At 55.3% G+C, this 18,855-nt stretch overlaps 1 protein-coding gene and 1 long non-coding RNA gene across 13 annotated transcripts in view; one reads left to right on the top strand and one right to left on the bottom strand.

Moving 5' to 3' along the window:
* DAAM2 (dishevelled associated activator of morphogenesis 2) overlaps positions 1 to 18,855 on the top strand; it is a 115,163-nt gene that overhangs the window by 29,025 nt on the left and 67,283 nt on the right. For 2 of the 12 annotated variants that reach the window (XM_089333252.1, XM_017345098.4), the window contains exon 1: positions 4,252 to 4,738. The exons of the other annotated variants lie outside the window; for them this stretch is intronic. The gene's annotated coding sequence lies outside the window, so the exon portion shown is untranslated. Of the gene's footprint in view, positions 1 to 4,251; positions 4,739 to 18,855 lie in introns of those variants that run through there. 12 annotated transcript variants of the gene reach the window in all.
* Positions 8,626 to 12,246, bottom strand: LOC138849666 (uncharacterized). Its single transcript, XR_011388686.2, has 3 exons — positions 11,892 to 12,246; positions 9,862 to 10,006; positions 8,626 to 9,313 (listed from the first exon to the last, which is right to left on the bottom strand). It is a non-coding gene; the product is annotated as an uncharacterized LOC138849666 (long non-coding RNA).

Below are 18,855 nucleotides of genomic sequence, written 5' to 3'. Positions count from 1 at the left end.
ACCCCCATAGTTGGATTATTTTTAATATATGCATTTCCATAAAACTTTGGAAGACCCCTTGTATGCATAGGTTTCAAGTTTTGCATCACAATAACAATTATCTTGCATTTTCCATGAACTTTGTGAAGCCCTGTTATGTATGTATCAGAATATGTGTGTATGTATACATGTGTGTGTAAATACATATATAACCCCCCACACTGGAACATATCTCACTGTAAGTGTTCTTCTGCTCTTTGTGTTAACCCATCAACACTCATATAACCGGAGTCTCAAGTCTCAAGCAGGGTTGCTTAGTCTTGGTAGCAGTTCAGACAGTTCTCTGTTGTGAGTGTGTCCTGGGCACTGCAGGAGGTTTGGTGGCACCCCGTCTACCCAGGAGAGTCCATAGTTTTCCCCTCCTGTGACGATGCGACATGTCTGCACATATCATCACACGTCCCCTGGGAGAGGGGGTTAGGGTTGGGGTGGGGGACCACGAGCAGCTGAAAGCCTCTGGTCTGAGCGGGATCCTGCCTACATAGTGCAAGCCCATGACGTCTTATTCTACCCTGGAGTTTAATTGTGGAGTGTGTTAAGGTCAGGGGGATGGATTTATCCATTGAGGAGAAAGACACAGAAGTGCCCGCAGCCTCAGCACCACGCTGGCTTTCCAGGAGCAGTCTGCACCATCATGTTCTTGCGTTTCCGCCAGGCCTCCATGCTCAGCGCATCTGCATCTGAGCCAGGGCCATCAGCTCTGGTCCCAGGTCCCTCCCTCCCCAGGCAACCGGAAACCTCACTAGAACCAGGGAATGGCCTTTAGTTTTTGGCTTATAAATACTCATTGGATCATTTCTCTTACTGAGAATTTTTTTTAAATCATGTTTAGCATTCTTGTTGCCGTAGTGGAAACTTTTGTTCTTTGGAGAGCTTCCCATTCTAGGCTCAGGTCAGATTCCTCAGTGGAACTCTGAACATTTTAGGCAAGTTTTGCCAGAGAGGTTGCACCTTGGATGAGTTTACACAACTGTGGTCAGATCCTGGGTTAAGACTCCCAGCATCCCAAGATAGACAGTGGGGAAAGCTACGCAGCTGGACAAAGGGCACGCACCCAGTCCTCTCAAGGGAGGCTGGGATCAAACCCTTGTATGGTTCCAGTAATTTTCCAGATTTCTCTCCTCACACCCTAGCATCTGGTGTGTAAGAGGACCAGCCGGCGCCGCAGCCAGCAGAAATCCAATCACTCTTGGTAACACACCCTCCCCAAAGGCCAGGTACCGGAAGACGGGTCACTCGCGTCATGTGTCTGTCAGGGTCCGTGGAAGAGCCGTGCCCACCACAGTTACCAGGGAGCCCAGGCTGGCAGGATGGGCACCACCTTCCATGTTGGTGGTTGCTATGCCAACGGGGGAGGAGTCAGCCTCTGCCAGGGAGCACAGGGAACAGCTGTACACCACTCAGGAACTTTGTATTGGGGTTCTCCAGAGCCACGGTACCGATGGGATCCCTTTCTCTCTGCCTCTCTGTCTACCTGGGTTTGCTGTTAAGGAATTGGTTCACATGACTGTGGGAGCCGGAAGTCCAACATCTGCGGGCTGCAGATGCAGCTGGGTTGACATGCCAAATCCCCCATCGCAACTATGAGTTTCTACTCTCGGCTCAGGGGCTGTAATTAGCTGCACGGCCCTACCCAAACACAAGTGGCCAGGAAGTGCCCTCTGCAGTGCCCTCTGAGTGGGACCAACAGTATTGCCTAAGCACCCAACACTAGTGCAATTGTAGATAATTTTATCTGGGACTGTTGCCTATGATTCAGGCATCTCATATAGGTGCTGGTTCAAGTCCTGGCTTGAATGCCACTTTTTTTTTTAATATCTATCTATCTATTTATTTGAAAGGCAGAGTTGCAGAGAAAGAGAGAGGTCTCCCATCCATTGGTTCACACACCAGATGGCTGCAACAGTTGGAGCTTCATCAGTCTGAAGCCAGGAGCCAAAAGTTTCCACTCGGTCTCCCATGTGGGTGCAGGGGCCCAAGGACTTGGGCCATCTGCTACTGCTTTCCCAGGCCATGGCAGAGAGCTGGATTGGAAGTGGAGCATTAGGGACTCGAACCAGTGCCTATATGGGATACCAGCACTGCAGGCGGCAGCTTTACCAGCTACTCCACAGCGCCGGCCCTGGCTGCACCATTTCTGATTCAGCTCCCTGCTAATGTACCTGGGAAAGCATCAGAAGATAGCCCAAGTGCATGGGCCCCTGCACCCACGTGGGAGACCCAGAAGAAGTTCCTGGTTTCAGTCTGGCCCAGCCCTGGCCATTTGGGGATTGGAAGATTTCTCTGTCTCTCCCTCTCTCTCTATAACTCTGACCTTCAAATGAATAAAATAAATCATACAAAGCAGTGCTCTAATTTAGTAAAATTGTATCTGAGGATGAAGGCAGTGATGGGTGGTATTCCTGGTCCGTGCACTCTGCTGAATTAATGCAGAGGTAGTCAGAATTGGACTCGTGTGAGCCATCTGTTCATGGGCGAGGTCAGGGAAGGAGCTGCGATATGACATACCTGGTCTCCAGGGTGCCTCCGTTCAACTACTGCTTCTGAACACCTGCCTTGGGTTTTTCTTTACTGCTTTCTTTATCGAGGGTTTTCTGTGGGTGGTGTTACATTTAAGGGTCGTTTGTGTGATCGAAGAGTGCCCTGCGAATTGGCCTTTGTGACTTCCTCGGGGTACAAATCCTTGAGGTTGCCTTTCTCCTGCTTGCATCAGACTTTCTGGAAAGAGCTCAGGAGCCAGCTGTCATTTTTGCCACCATCTCGTTCTGGGTTTCGGACACGTACGCTCCAGTGTTTTTCCCTGGCTGTCCTAGGGCTGGGGGTGGTTTGAGCAGTGTGATCGCTAAGCGGCTTCCACCTCTGACACTCTGTGTGCAGGCAGATGAGCGTCTGGCGGGGCCGTCTTCTCAGTGTGACCTCTCCCGGAGGAAGGGTTGGGGCAGAGCTCTGCGATTCTCTTAGAAGAGCATGGATCCCATTTGGGAGGGCTCCACCCTCGTGACCTAATCACCCCGCAAAGCCCCAACTCCTAACACCAGCACATCAAGTTGTGACCTTCTGAGGCAGCACAAACACTCACCCATTACAGGGGGCAAAGCTTGTGGGGATTTAGGGAAGACGCACGGGATTCAGTCTGTGGGAGAGGAGGACTCCACAGCAGCAGTGACGACAAACCTGAAAGATGCCACACCCACGGGAGGAGGGGGAGGAGGTCCTTTGCAGAAGGCACTGTGTGTGCAAGGTGTACAAGTGGCTGGGTGCCGGACAGGCTTGTGCAAGCTTTGGTATCTGGCCAGGCTGCTGGGAGGGACGGTGGAAGCTGCAGAGGGCATTGATGGTCAAACTATGAATTCCTATGGCGAATTTGGACTTGAATTTTTCAAGTACCTGGTTTTTAAATAGGTTTTATTTCAGTGTTGGCTAACAGAAAAAGCTATTGCTTTAATTTCACTTAAAACCTGTCTCTTGGTCTATAATAGGCAAACTTTAACTCAAATAGAGTTAATCACAGTGTTTCCCGCACTGTCCTGTTTTTCACTCTCTCTTAGAACTTCCACGTGGGATGCACACATCTTTCTTGCTCTGGTCTTGGTGGTTTGAAGTATTTGAGTGGCAGAGAGAAGTGCAATCTTTGTTATTTTTTTCCTCTTTATAAAGAATAAGTATTTTGGAACGTGGAAAAGATAGAAAGCTATAAAGATGGAAAGAAAGGGCGTACGTGATCTGCCCCTGAGAGACAAGGCTGATGCCGGCATTTGGGGAGCACTGTGAGGGCCAGACGGCTCGCTTTGAATGTTGCTGTATCTGAGCTGTGAACCTGACCTCGGCAGGTGCTCCAGCTCCAGCTGCAGACAGACGCAGCCAGGTTTCCCTGGACTCTCCGGAGGAAGCTTCATGTCTTAGCTCCATTAGAATCACTTTTGCTCAGTTCCTGACTTTTCCCCTCATGGCCTGTGTAGTTTTGGCAATTTACCCTCTCTAGGCCTCAGTTTGATTGTCTCTAAAATGGGAGTAACTACAAAAACAGTGATAATGGCCCCTTACGTTCTTGTGAGCGCTGGAGGAGTTTCTCCACTCGAAGCACTCGGGGAAGTGCCCAGTACAGAGTGAGTAATTACTTTTTGGATATCCGCTCTTGGTTATTGAGCTGCCCCCTGGAGGCCAGCCGTGCAATGGGAGAAGGCTCTTTGCCTCAGCGTCCTCGTTCTCTCTGGAGGGTGTGTGAGCTTGTTGGTCTTCAGGGTTAGGCTAGTGCAGGGCCAGGGGCCTGGAGCTTGGTCAGAGCTGTTCCTTGGGGAATGCTGGCCCAGGCTTCTCACGCCTTCCCTTCTCCCACTTCCGCCCCCTGGCTGGCCGGCTCGCAGGGCAGGCTGTCCCTTTAAGAAAGACAGTAGCACGCACAGCAGCTGCCCAGCCGGCCCTGCCTCCTCTGCTGAGCACAGAGCTGGGGCTGCAGCTGGAACCCTCCTGGGCTGCAGGAGCACCAGAGCCTCCAGAGAAGGGGTGCAGCTTGGGATCCAGTGCACACACCCCTCCACCCCGGGAACCCATGCCCACGGAAGGACCCCCTGTCCGCAGCCCTCCACTGCCGCCCTGGGCTGCCGCCACCCAGCTCTGGCTCTGGGACGTAAGAAGCTCATTCTTGAGGCCTGAGCTCAAGATCCCTAAAAAGAAAGTTGGAAAGTAGCAAATGAACTTGGTAAGTGAAAGAAACCTGCACTGCCTTCTCCAGGGACTGCGAAGGGCGGTATTTGGGTTGAGGTCTGGTTTTGTTTTTTTTTTTTTTTTTTTTTTTTTTTTTGCCAATGAGATCTGATAGGCAGATGCGAGAGGAAGCCAGATGGAGGTGAGGGCTGGGATCCCCAGTGTGGGTAGGCGGTGAAACTTGGACTTGGGGGTAACCCCCAGCCCCTCCTCCCAATGGTTGTCACCCTCAAGGCAAGGAGCTGAGGGTTGACATCTGGACACAGCTGGAGGCTGGCCCAAGGCGTGCAGACCGGGGAGGGGCGGATGTCAGATTTCTCCCTCATTTGGAGAAAACTAAGTGTGGTCAAAAACGGCTGTTTGTGAAGATAGCTGGGGGCAAGTGACATATGCGACTCGGTGGGGGGTGGGGGTGGGGGTGGGGTGCCCAGGCTAGCTCCTCTTCCTCCTGGGGTGAGGAGGCCGGCCAGGCCCTGGGCTCGTTCCCCAGGCCCTGAAAGGTCTGTGTTGTCCCCGTGGCCTTGCCCGTGAGCTGTGTTGGGCAGTGCGCGGTGGGAGGAGGCAGCTGTGCCAAGGGCAGGAAGAAAGGAACGCTGTTACTGCTGAGGGCTGGGAACGTGGCCTCGGGGGAGGCCCATGCCGCTCAGAGCTGGCAGGAGAAGGAATGGGGGAGAGGTCTGTCTGTGCAGCGGGGCTGTGGGGCCGGGCCAGCACCTGCCCTCCGCACCATGCAGGGCCCTCCCACCCCCACTTGCTGTGGCACGGACGCAGGTGAGCCCCCTAGGTCTGCAGGCCAGGTACAGGGTGATGGCCGGGGTCTGTGCCGGGGGTGGCCTCCCCTGCGGGCAGGACAGGGGACCAGCCTCTGCTCTCTGGCACTTGCTCCGGGCCAGGGTTTCCAAGTCAGCGCTGCTTTCTGCTAACTTCTGCTCTTCTGTGCTCCTGCTCGTGCCAGGCTCTGGGTGTGGGATTTAGCACAGCACGAAGGGTTTTGATGAGACCAGGAGCATGTGAGACCTGGGACGATCTTTTGGATGTGAGATTAGAGCCGTCTCTGAGAAGTAGCCATAGTAGTTACCATTTATTCCGTTATCTTGAATGCACCGGTGTTGTGCCGAGGGCTTATTGCCTCATTTAATTCTTGCAGAATTTCTTGGCATTGTGAATAATTTTGTGGATTTTTACAGATGAAGCAAGTGAGGCCCTGAGATTAGAGCTCGTTCCCAGGGACACAGAGCGGGTACACTGCACAGCCAGGACTCACACCTCTTCATTCATTCATTCATTCATTTGTTCAGCCACACTGAACTTGCAGCCTATTGTGTGCCAGCCATAGTAGCTGAGACAGAGACTGGGGAAAGGAGGCTGGGCCCACGTTCCCAGCCTGGGTCCACACCCCCATCGCGTGGGGGCCTTGTGTGCGAATGTCCTCTCCAAGGTTTGAGAGCCCTGCTCGGGAATGGTCTCTTCCTTGAGAAATGTTTCATTTTGCTTTTGTTTGAATAATCATCTAAAAATTCCGGGTCATGGGAATGACCTCATAAAGCCTACCATTGGCATGAGATTGGAGTCCCCAAGTTTGCATTTTGGTACAAGTTGGCAGCAAGCGGTGTTGTCAAATGATAGTGTTTAACTTTTAATGCTTCTGTTTCTTAAACTGAGTTCAACATTGGATGCTTGCAAGGCCCCAAGTATCAGAGATTAAGAGTCTACAGCGATTCTTCTGCAGGAAGGGCGAGGTGTGGGAAGGGGGTCCCCAGGGGGCATGGTGTAACAGCTCCTCTCCTCCGGCCAGCGTCGCTGTCCTCAGCTGGACAAAGCAGCCTCCTGGTCTCAGGCTTGGTGGGACCCGGACAAAGTCAGTGCTTCTCTCTGGCCCTTTGCAGATGATGGGACAGTTTGTGCTGAGGCTGGGGACAGCGAGTATGGGCCTCCCTGGAACTCAGTGTGGCTCCCTCCCAAGGAGGGAGGTTATTCAGAAACTCCCATCTTTCCAGGGCCCGCTGGTGGGTGGAAGGCCACAGAGCCCTCCCTGACGTGACTCTGGCCTTGCCACAGAGGGTGCCCAGGACACATGGTGCTTGCCTTGTGCTTTGGCGCTTGGGGCTGGGCAAGCAGCTGCCCGCCTGCATCGGCTCTCCCACCGGCACAGGGGTTGTGACAAGAGGCTCAGGCCCTGTGCCTCCTTTCGCAGGTCTTCCTGCTGCTGCTGAGGTTTGGGTCCTGCCGTAAGGGGGCTTTGACGCGCTGCCCCAGTGTAGCTTCCTTCGCTGGTGACTGTCCCTTGGCTGCACGCTGGGCCTTCGGCTGCACGCTCTTCCTTGCTCCAGAGCCCGCCTGGCCCTTGTCTGTCTTTGACATTAGAGGTCAGCCAGGTTTTCTGCAAGGATCCTGAGAGCCAATGTTTCAGTGCTGGGGGGGCGGGGCACACAGTCTGTCTCCACCACTCTGCTCCTCCATCGCAGCACCAGAGCAGCCAGGGACGCCTCGTCGATGAACAGACGAGGCTGGAGTCCAACAAAATGCCATTTACAGAACCGGCGGCGTGGGCCTGGTTTGGCTGACGCGCCACACTTTGCCGCCCTGACTCGGATGGAGTTGGCCTCCGATGAGATGCAGGGACCGTTCCCCACGGCCTGCGGGATGCTTGGGCATGCATGATGGGCCCCATGTCTTCTACACTGGCAGGTGCGCTTTTTGCACTCATCCTTCTCGTGGCCCTGTAAGCCCAGCGCTCCAGCCACACCACCCTTCCCACCCTCCTTAAACATACTCTTCCATTCCCTGCCTCCCAGGCTGCGTCTGCGCAGTCCCCTCCACCTGGGACGCTCCTCCCCCGCCCCCTCCTGCTGCATCCCATTCTGCTTATAAGCTTGACTTCCTGTCTGGGTCAAATAGTTCCTTTGTGTCCGGCCATAATCTCCCATCCTTCAACCCTCACCGACACAGTGACTTCCTCCTGTCCTCTGCAACCCCATCTCTTTGAGCATCCCCACACGTTAGTAATTTATTCCCAACGTTATCCCCTCAAGGACAGGAATCCCTAGGACCCGGCTCTCTCTCATGCCTGCCCCATCCCAGCTCTGTAGCAGGTCCCTAGGGAGTATTGTTGGCATCTACCCTTGGCTTCTCCTTTTATTCCCTAGAGACCGTGCTGCAGCACGGTGCTAATTAGAGGCCAGCTGTGCCATTTGGGGAACTCAGAATCTCGTCACCTGTTGGGCACTGAAACATCCCATAGCTAAATCCATCACTGGCCCTGTAACCTGAGCCTGACGCGGGCCCTGTGTCCCCACCATCCAGATCCAGTGCCCCTGTTTGTTTTGACATCCCGTGCAGGGCATGGGAGAGCCAGATTTCAAAGTGAGAATTTTTTCTAGCAGCCGTTGAAGGGCAGGCCCCTGCCAGCTCCGGGGCTCCGCTGTTAGTGTTTTCAGTTCATTAAGAAAACAAACCCTGAATCCCTGCCGGAGGTGGCCGTGCTTCTCGAGGACGGAGGAGGTTGTGTCGGCCTGCAGGACAGGTGGTCCAGCTGCTGCTGGCAGGACGGGCTGGGCTAGGTTCCGGGAGAGCCAGTGGGGACCCCCTGCTGCTGCCTCAGCCTGAGGACACACTGCAGGAGCCGTGTTGTTCAGGAGCGAGGCCCTGGGCAGGTCTGCAGCACAGCTTCTGCCCCTCTCCTCTGCCCCAGGGTGCTTCAGGGATGAGCAAGGGCCCTGGAGAGGTTCCCAGGAGCAGGAAGACGCACGAGGCTTCTGGGGCTCACTGGTCTTTTGGGGTGCCGGATTATCCCAACTGCCCAGCTACAGGAGGCGCATCATGCCAGGTGACCTGGGAATGGCTTTGGAGAGAGGGGTATGCAGTTCATCACACACAGGTGGATGTGAGCTTCAGAAGGATTTTATTCCCCTAAGGAGACCAGCATCAGTGACACCACTGGAGAAGAGCCATTTCTGCCCTGGTGGGCACTTTCCCACACCTGGCTACATTCACGGGTGTGCCTACCCTCCTGCCGGCTGGCACACCCTCTGTGATGCCATGGAGGCAATGATGGGCCTCTGCTGTGGATGGCGGTGGGCAGGTGGCAAGCTGTCTCTGGGGGGCTATGGGACTGGCCCCACTGCACCCTGCTGACTGCTGAGTATCCAGGCTGTGTGTTCTCGGGGTGGGGAGTGGGGGGCCCCTGTCACCGCCTGGCTGTGTTTTTCTTCTGCAGCTCCCAGTCTGAACACTGCCTATTGCAGTCTCGCTGCCTTATGGACACAATGGAGTAGGAGAGACACCAGTATGGCTCTGCCATTGCCCCATAGCCCGGGATCGTTCCAATTTTAGTATATGTGCTGCCTAAGCGAGCACCCAGGATCAATTGTTAGGGCCTTGGGAGCCTCCTAATAGAAAGTGAGGCTGATGCTCTGGTATTGTGTTTGCTCAGGAGTATGCACGCTGGCAGACGTTGAATAAGGGGTACTGTGCACCTGGCTCCAGGAACCTGGCCTTCCTCCTCTCCCCCTCCAGCATTTCTCCTGATCCAGCTTCTTCTCGCTGGCTGGGATCTGGCTTGCCCTAGGCGCTGTTGGGAGAAATAACAAGCACGTGATTAGTGGCTGCTCGAGCGGGGGTGGAGGCCTGGGGAGGAAGTGGTTGCATGGAGCATCTCATCTGAGTAACTGACAGTTGGTGGCAAAAATGTTAGGGCTTTTGAAATTCCTGTCCTCAGGCCCCGGGACTCAGGGTGGGGAGGGGTCCTTGCTGTCTCTGATTCGGTGCTTACTGCTCTGTGTGGGTGAAATGAGTATTCCCCAAAGCAGACTATCTCTGAGGTCTGCAGCATGAGAGGAACCAGTCGGGGCTTCTGGGGTATCTGCCTGTCTGCCCCTGTCGTCCCACTGTAGCTGCAAGGTTTGGGCTGTGTGGCTGGTGAGCCCATAAGCGTGCTCTCCTGGAGATCAGATCCAGTGTAGCAGCGTGCTCCTCAATCCCCAGATCCCTGGGCGGCAGGCAGGCTGGCTGCCTTTCAGCTTTTACATGGTTTTCCTCTTTATGTGAGGATCGATTGCATGCTACCTTAAGGAAAAGATACATAAGCGATCGGTGTGAAATATGCAAAAGCTCACTCACGAAGAGCCAGTGATGGTGATGCATGTGTCGGGTCACCGGTTCCTGTGGCTTCAACTTGGCAAACCCAGACCTTCAGCGTTGCTAGATGTACCCCAGACGGCAAAGAGAATCTTCGGGGTAAAGATGAGAAGTTGTGAGCTTGTTTCTGAAATGAGAGAGACCTCATTGCTTGAGGCCTGGCAGGTGGCTCACTGAAGAGTCTTGGCGAAGATTTCTGCATGCCTAGATGACGTCTCGGGCACCTGTGCGCCAGCCCTGCCTGCTCCACCTGTCACACTGGCTACTCTCACCCTTCCTACCACACAGAGGTTCCAGCCAACCCTCAAGCCTCACCTCAAACATCACCACTTCTGTGGCATTTCTGGAAGGCCCCCGCCGCCCCCACTTCAGGTGGCTGAGATGCCCCCTCAGCTCTGTTCCTGAAATGTGCTGTCTCACTGTCCCTAGACCACAAGCTTGCGAACTGTGACAGTCTGACAGGTTCCGTGGTGAATTTCTGGTCTGTTTCCATCCATCAGGGCTACTATGACAAAATACCACCTGATGGGAAATTCACAGGAAATTCACAGGCAATATCCAGACTTCACGGACTTCTGGGGTCTGGGAAGTAGGAGACCAAGGCTCCAGCAGGACTGGGATCTGGTGAGAGCCGCTGTCTGCTCCTAAGATGCTCCTTGCTCCTGTGTGCTCCGGGAGGGAGGAAGGCTGAGTCCTCACGTGATCCATGACCAGAAGGGATGGGGAAGGTCAGGAGGCCCATGCCAGCTCCCCCAGGCCTCTCCCAGGCGCTACCCATCATGAGGCAGGGCCCCACCCCGTGATACCACCAGCATTGGGAACAAGGGCCAGCACCTGGGTTCCGAAGGGGACACAAACACCCCAACCCTAGCCCGTCCCGGCAACAGTATCAGTGCCGAGTAGGTCCTCACTCGGTATCGGCTGAATGAATGATTATGAAACACAAGGGGATGCGTTCTGCTTACAGCCCTCCACCAAGAAGGAAGGCAGCGTGGCTGGTGTTCGGGACGGGTACCAGGGGCCAGCAGTGGTGTCTACGCAGGTCCCTCCAATCTCTGTCTTTCCCTTCAGCACTGCAGTTCATGGCTGGGGCCATGTGTCCCACGTGGGGTGTGCTGCTGGGCCAGCCTGTGTGCTCGTGGTGGGTTGGGGTCTGCATGTCCAGCGTGATCCTGGTTTGCTGTAGATACGGAGCTGCAGTCATTGGCACCGACTCCCGCTCTCTCTGGCCGCTGTCCACGCGGCGTGTGATTCTTGCGGCTGTGCCCGGGGCACGCTGAAGGAGGGTGGCTGTGTAGGGGAAGCTGCCAGCGCTTTGGGAGGCAGACAGAATCCCCATTTGTTCTTGTGGAGGACGCCCGTGTGGGGGGCGCAGAGGTGCCTTGCTTGGTATGGTGCGAGAGTTCTGGCCAGGGATGCTTCTTACATTGCCCGGGAGGACATGGGCAGGGGTGGCTTTTGTGAATTTCAGTGGGGTCGACAAGAGCAAGGATTCCTCAGGGTCACTAGGACCTCTGCCAGGGTTGCGCCACATCATTTGTCCATCTGGGCCTCCCAGCGGGTGGGAGGACCCCAGTACCTGAACCATCCCTGCTGGCTGCTAGCGGGAAGCTGGCATCCTGACCCCAGGCGCTGGAATGCAGGCATCTCTTAACCGTTAGACCAACCCGTCCCCAGGTCATTTCTTGAGTGCCCACTGCATCCATGCCTGTGATTGCTCAGTCTCCATTCCCTGGGTCCCAGATGCTGCCCCGGGCAGCTCCTCAGAGAAGCACCCTGGTCCCACGCTTCCCTGATTTCTCACCCTCCTTCCTCCCAGGCAACCTGAGACCCCACTCGTCTCGGCTTTCCTCAGCCCTTTCCCGTGTCCCCTGCCACCTGGGTGTACCCCCTCCCAACCGAGAGCGCTTCTGCTGGCCAGGTCTATGCTGTGGCCCCTCCTGTGTGTAGCATCTGCAAGGGGGAGGGCCGTAAATCCTGGCTTTCAGCCGCTCCGCCATCGCTGTCCATACCTGAGCCCACATGTCTGGAAGCTTCCGTCTCTTTCTGGTCAGGCACAGAGAAGGACGGACTCTGGGGCAGGTGCAGATCCGGTGGAGCAAGGCGAGAAGCTGGAGGCGTGTAAGGGTCCCTGTCGGAGTCCCTACACTTTGCGGGTCCCCTTTTTGTGGCTCGGCCACTCCTGGCGCATTTGCCTTCGCGCATGCATCCTGCTCCCCCCCCCCCCCCCACCAAGTCAGGAGGCTCGGGGGCTGCAGAGCTGAGGCTGTGTCCTTACCCCTTGTGGGGTGGGGAGAGGACACGGCGATGCTGGGAGACAGACCTGTCCCTGCAGCCCTCCTCCTGCTCAGGCAGCCCAGCTGGGCTGGCGGGAGAGTAGGCCGCCTGGGAATAGCTGGGAAGCAAATCCGGGCCTCGGGCCCACCTCCCCCAAGGCCAGGATGTGGCGTGGGACCCAGGCAGGGAGACATTCCCACCGCTCAGCTCCTTCGCTCCCAAATGCTGCAGGCCCAGGCAGCACCTCGCAGGAGGAAGGGCTGGGGAAGGCACCAGCTGCCCGGGTCAGGATGGCACCGGGTGGGCTGCACCCCCAACGCACACTTCGGACGCGCATGCTCCACCTGGACAGCTGCCAGCAGTCCCGCGGCCCTGCCTGCCCTTGACGGAGTCGGCCGAGACCGGCCCTTCCCACGAGCCAGCACCCAGGCACCGCGTTCCAAGGACTGCGCTGGGCGCTTTCACAAATGTCACCTCCTGGAGGCCTCACAGCAGCCTGGGGGTATAGCATCAACCGACCCCATTTTCCAGATGAGCAAACCGAGGCCTGTGAAGTTAAATAACTTGCCTGCGTCTAAACAGAGAGCAGAGTTCCGTGTACACACCCTCTCTTACAAGGGGCTTGGATTCTAGGGACTGTGGATGAAGGGTGGCTGAAGTTCCCGTGGCGTTGGCAGAGTGGTGGCTGATAGAGAATAAACGGGTGAAACATAAAGTCTCATAAAGTGGTGATGAGGGGGAGGGGAGGCAGCATTGCTGGGAGAGGGGCTGCTCCGTGGAAGACCTGGGCAGGTGTCACAAGGGGTCGGGTGCCACTCGCCTCTCTGTGCCTGACCCACAAGGACCACAGGAGGCAGATTCTGGTTCTCACTTTCAGCTGGGGAAACCGAGGCAGAGAGAGGTGAGGAACTTGCCCAAGGTGGCACAGCAGGTGGTGGCTGGTAGGGTTTGTGCCCAGGCAGTGTAGCCTCAGTGTTCTGGCTCTTGACCACTCTGCTCTCTGGGTGCAGGGAGGTGAGAGGTCTGCATGGCTCCACCTGGGCAGGCCTGGCCCAGGCCCTGGGAGGGAGGGCAGGCAGGTGTGCAGGTGCTTGTTCCTGGTGAGAGAGCCCAGCCACGGCCACACGTGGGTAGAAGGGCAAGGCTTGACCAGGTTTGGGGAAATCCAGGTGGGAGTTGGGTCCCAGAGGCTGCAGGGCTCCTCATGTCCCTCCCCCCCAATTCACCTCCCTGAGCCCTCTGAGGACTCGGGTTAGAAATGAGGGTGCTGACTTCCTGCTCACGTCCTCACCTTCCCCCTCTCCCGGTCAATCCGAGTGTCACTGACTTAGTCTACGATGATGATGATGACAATGTAATAGATTGATTGAAGACTTTGAAATAGATGGTGAAAATGAGTCCATGACACTCGGATACACGGAGCAAATAATTACCTCCCATAATGGGCACCTTGTAGGGAAAGTCTTAGCTCACCTCGCTTTGGTTGAATACAGATGCCTGGGGTGAAGTCCCAGCAAGTCGCATTGTAGGCTTCCACAGGGTGCGTCTCTCCACGCCGGTCCCTGCACAGTCTGCTTTCCCAGGGAAACCCCGCACTCCCAAGGCAGCCAGGGAGGGGCCTGGAGCCACACGGTCCCTGCTGGTCTCCCCCTGAGATGCACCGTGAGCCCTCCGCTTCTTGGGCCTCTGTTTGGAAATCCATGGAAGTGGCCAGGTTGCGGTGGGTCTTAGGGCTTTGAGGTTGGACCTGACACCTGCTTCTGAAGCTCAGAGCTCCCCAGGGAGATCTGACCTATGCCAGGTGGTGTTCTGGGCTGTGATGGCTGGGGGTGGGGTGGGGACAGCACCCAGGGCACTCCCTCAGCTGTAGCTGAGCCATATGTGACTCTGAACGCTGGGTTCTCAAGGCCATGGTGCTGCCCCAGCCGTGCCACCCGTCTTCTGCGTTATTCCGGATGGCACCACACACCTCCCACAAACCTGGGGGTGGGGAAGGCAGTGAAATCCTGGCTGTGTTTCCTTTCCCTCCCAGGGCTTGCGAGGGTTTCTGGTGTCCTTCCTGGGCAGAGAAACAAGCTTATCTCTCGTGGAGCGCTTTTGGCGCGCTCAACCTCTTGCCCTTGGGGGTTATCCATCTGTTATCCCAGGGAAAATGAGGTCTGATTTTGGAAGCATGCAGCAAGAGAGGAAAAGAAAGACACGAATCACCTGGAATTCCCAGAGGCAAACCCACTGGGAACTATTTTATGTGGCTGCCACGTGATGTGCTCCGTGGCCTGTCGGCTTGGTCCTGACTTCTCGCCACTCTCACCACTGCCCTGCTCTGGTCTGCAAAGAAGCCAGTCGGCTTCCCTGAGGTCTCACAGCTCAGCGGGGGCAGAGCCAAGTTCAGAGTCTAAAACTTGCGCAGTCTCAACCCATCCTGTTTATTAAAAAAAAATTGTATTGATTATTTGTCATTTGAGACACACACACGCATGTAGGCAGGCAGGCAAGCAGATGGCTCTTCCATCCACCAGTCACTCCCCAAATGCCTGCGATGGCTGGGAATTGGGAACCCAATCCAGGTGTCTCATGTTGGTGGCAGGAACCCAACCACCTGAGCCATCAGCTGCTGCCTGCTAAGCACCTGTCCTACCTGCATGGTGTTTCTGAGGCTTTTGCTGTTTCTTAAAAGGGAATGCTGGGGTCAGAGTTTATCAGCCAGCACTGGGTGACCCTGGAGTAATGTAGGAAAGTCTCCAGAGAAGAGCACATGGGCTATCCCCAGCTCAGCCAGGGTAAATATGAGGGCACCCCCGGTACGTTGTCACAGGGACTCGCGTCCTATGTCAGAGCATGGTGTCCTGGCCTTTAGATTCTCTGCCATCCACAGGTGTATGAATGCCTGCATCTCTGTCTTCCTATTCTTTTTTAAGAAATTGATTGGGGCCAGCGCTGTGGACAGTGGGTTAAGGCCCTGGCCTGAGGTGCTGGCATCCCATATGGGCGCCGGTTCTAATCCTGGCTGCTCCACTTCCGATCCAGCTCTCTACTATGGCCTGGGAAAGCAGTGGAAGATGGCCCAAGTCCTTGGGCCCCTGCACCCACGTGGGAGACCTGGAAGAAGCTCCTGGCTCCTGGCTTCGGATCAGCACAGCTCCGGCTATTGCGACCATCTGGGGAATGAGCCAGTGGATGGAAGACCTCTCTCTTTCTCTGTCTCTACCTCTCTCTGTAACACTTTCAAATAAATAAGAATCGATTTTTTTAATTATTTATTTTATTTATTTGAAAGGCAGAGAGAGGGGGAGAGATCTTCAAATGACTGGTTTGTTCCCCAAATGCCCACAAGAGCCAGGGTTAGGCCAGGCTGAGGTCCGGAGCCAGGAACTCCATTTGGATCTTCCACATGGGCCCATTAGCAGGAAGCTGGGTGGGATCCGGGACCCCAACAGGTGCTCTGATGTGATTCGGGCTGCGGCTCGCAGGTGGTGGTCTAACGTGTATGCCACCACGCTGGCCCCTCTTCCTGGGCTTCACACACAATGATAGTCACTGTGTGGGTGACTGTGCTGGACAGAAAGCGGGATGGCACAGCCGTTCCCTGCCCCCACCTCCCCAGCGGCTGCTCTGTTGACCGAGCCCGGGGCAGCCCTGACTCGGCCCTCTGCTTGGCTGAGCCCTGCCCTTCTCCGTCTGCCTGCCCACCCGCCAGGAGCTGTATTCCAGCTGCTGAGCACCGCGCTGAGACATCTGATGCTCGGCTCGGGCCTTCCGTTGTGCCGAGCTGGAAGGCCAAGGCGGGGATCTAAGCGCCACAAAAATAGGGAAAAGGAGACTCTTGCTTCATATTTTTAGCTTTTGTTGCACAATCAGCTTGGTGTCACTTAAACACTGAGTAAAAGGAAGGGAGGAAATGCAGCCACACTCGCGGCACACATGGATTCATTTTTCCACAACCTCCAGTGCCCTGGAGCATTTGCAATCAGGGCAGGACAGGGAACAAAATCAGGAGAGATGATTAAGGAACCTGAAATGCAGCACCAAGACAATGCACAGGCTGAACCTCAGACTTCCCGCCTCTCTCAGACAGCGCTGGTGTCGCCTGCTCCAGGAAGCCTTCCCTGGTGTTCTGCTCATCAAGAGCCAGCTGTGGTTAGAAGTGATGTCTTACACTCACTGTGTGCTTCTCGCGTGGTATTATGGCTGCCTATGAACGTTCTCATCCTCGAGACTGGGAATGTGAGGTGCCCAGGGATGCGTCGTGTTCTTCTGGGTCTCTCCAGGGTCAGGCACAGCCACACAGGCTGAGACGGCCATGAAGCTGAGGTGCAGGCCTGGTGTCATGAAGTGTGCTATCCTCATCTGACTTGCTATGTTTTCCTTTGCGTGTTCTCTGTGTGTGTAAGAGACACAGTGGGAAGATTGGGCTGTGTCTTGGCGATGGCTGGGAGGTCTCTTCTCATAGTCTTGAAGACAAGCATTTGGTGTGCAGTTAAGACAACCCACATCCCACATCAAAGTTCCTGGGTTCAAGTCTCAGCTCTGCTTTATTTTATTTATTTTAGTTTTTAAGATTTTTAATTTATTTTGAAAATCAGAGTTAGAGAGAGAAAGAGAGACAGAGGAAGTCTTCTATCCACTGGTTCACTCCCCAAATGGCCAGACCAGAGCCAGGAGCCAGGAGCCAGGAGCTTCCTCCTAGTCTCCCATTGGGTGCAGGGGCCCAAGGACTTGGGCTTTCTTCCACTGCTTTCCCAGGCGCACCATCAGGGGGGCTGGATCAGATGTAGAGCAGCTGGGACTTGAACCAGCGCCCGCGTGGGATGCCAGTGCCACAGGTGGAGGCTTAACCAGCTCTGCCACAGCACCTGCCCCATCAGCTATGCTTTTGATTCCAGCTTCCTGCCAATCTGCACCCTGGGAGGCAGCCAGTAACAGCCCAAGCACGTGGGTCCCTGCTCCCCATGTGGGAGACCCCGATTGCATTCCAAGCTCCTGGCTTCATTTCTGGCTCAGTCGTGGTTGTTGCAGCTATTTAGGGGGTAAACCAGCAGATGGAAGATCTCTCTGTCTGCCTTGAGTAAATCAAACATTAATAAAAATCAAAAAGAGGAGGAGCTTGGACATGAGAAAGGCCTTGTTTTCTTCTTCGGGCTGCACGAGCATCTATCCCCTGACTCCAAACCTTGTGCTCACCGCCTTAGCCCACAAGAGGGCGCGAGCCCTACTCTGTGTATATCAGAATCCCTGCTGCAGGGCATAGCGCCTGGGCATGCAGTGGGCGATGATTAAACACTTGTGGGATGAGTGATTGAATGAATGGCTGAACAGATGGAGCAAGGAGCGCTTGACATCATGTTGGGGTTCAGCAGACTGAGGGGAGGAGCATGGAGCTGGCTAGGAAGGGGGGGAAGGGCATGGACTGGCAGAGAGGGGCTGGGGCTGGGTTGGGAGGAAGGCTGCTGTGCCCTTCCTGGCGTGGGTGCCCCTAACCAGATGGCAGAGGCATGTGAGCTGGGGGTTGGCCGTGTCTTGGGGTGGGGGAGCCTGGGAGGCAGTGGGAAGTCCTACAAATGCCCGGGCCTCCAGAGAGGGCCCCCCCCAACCCAACACACACTTTGATTTCGCCTCTTTTCCTCCAGCACTTAGAATTGGAGACATTGCTCAGATTCCTCGAGTCCCCAGGGCAGGGTGGGGGTGGGGTGGGGGCAGTTCTAAAGAATGAGTCTGGACACAGGCATGTGGAGTGTGGCAGGGGGAGGGGAGAGAAGTACAGTACAGGCCTGGAGAGGAGGAAGTGCTGCTCAGGGTCATGTCCAACCCCAGCACCTTGGCAGCCAGGCCTGCAGCTGTGCCCTGCCTGCCTGCTTCGGGTCTGTGCGCCCCTCGCAGCCCTGCCTCCTCTAAGACGTTGCTCCACCTCACTGTGGTGTTTTATGTCAGTATTCTTTTAAAATTTTTAAGTATTGGATGAATGTGAAATACCTGCACATGTTATAGGTGCATTAAATAGTGCAATATTTCAAGAGATTGCCTGCATCTCAAGCCTGTCTGTAGCTGTCTCTAAAAAACCAACCCTAAATAACAACACCAGCAATAACACCTGCAAATTATCCACATTGTCTATGGGCACCCAAAGCACTCTGCATGTCCTCATTCAACTCACAGGAAACACACAAGGTCAAGGTCATGATTGCTGTGACCCCATTTGACACATGGAGAAGTTTGAGTAAACAAGGTTAGGTGATGGCAAAGCCATGCCTAGAATCCAGAGATGACGTGCCTCACCCAAAAGCTGGTGCATGGGATTCCTGCATCCCTTATCTGAATTCTCGAATCTGAATCCTGGCTCTGCTCCTGATGTCAGTTTCCTGCTAACGCACGCCCTGGGAGGCAGCAGATGACAGCTCTAGTAGTTGCGTCACTGCCAATCACATGGGAGACCTGCACTGAGTTCCTGGCTCCCAGCTTTGCCTACTCTAGGCCCAGCTCTTGGAGGGCATTTGGGGAGTGAACAAGCAGATAGAATCTCTCTCCCTCTGTTTGTCTCTCTACCTTTCAATGAAACAAGCAAACAAACAAACAAACATTCATGCTCACCTGTTCTCACAGCTACAGAGCCTTACCTCTGAGTCCCACACGGGGATCTGCATGCTAGCAAGCCCTGCAGGAAATGCTGGTGCGTATTACAGTTTGCAAATAGCAGAGTTCACT

The sequence above is a fragment of the Oryctolagus cuniculus genome, chromosome 5 (genome assembly GCF_051225735.1).
Source record: "Oryctolagus cuniculus isolate XC-2025 breed Fujian yellow rabbit chromosome 5, ASM5122573v1, whole genome shotgun sequence".
In the NCBI taxonomy this organism is placed as follows: domain Eukaryota; kingdom Metazoa; phylum Chordata; class Mammalia; order Lagomorpha; family Leporidae; genus Oryctolagus; species Oryctolagus cuniculus.
Note: the sequence above shows the minus strand (reverse complement) of the source record. Positions and strands in the feature narration are given on the sequence as shown.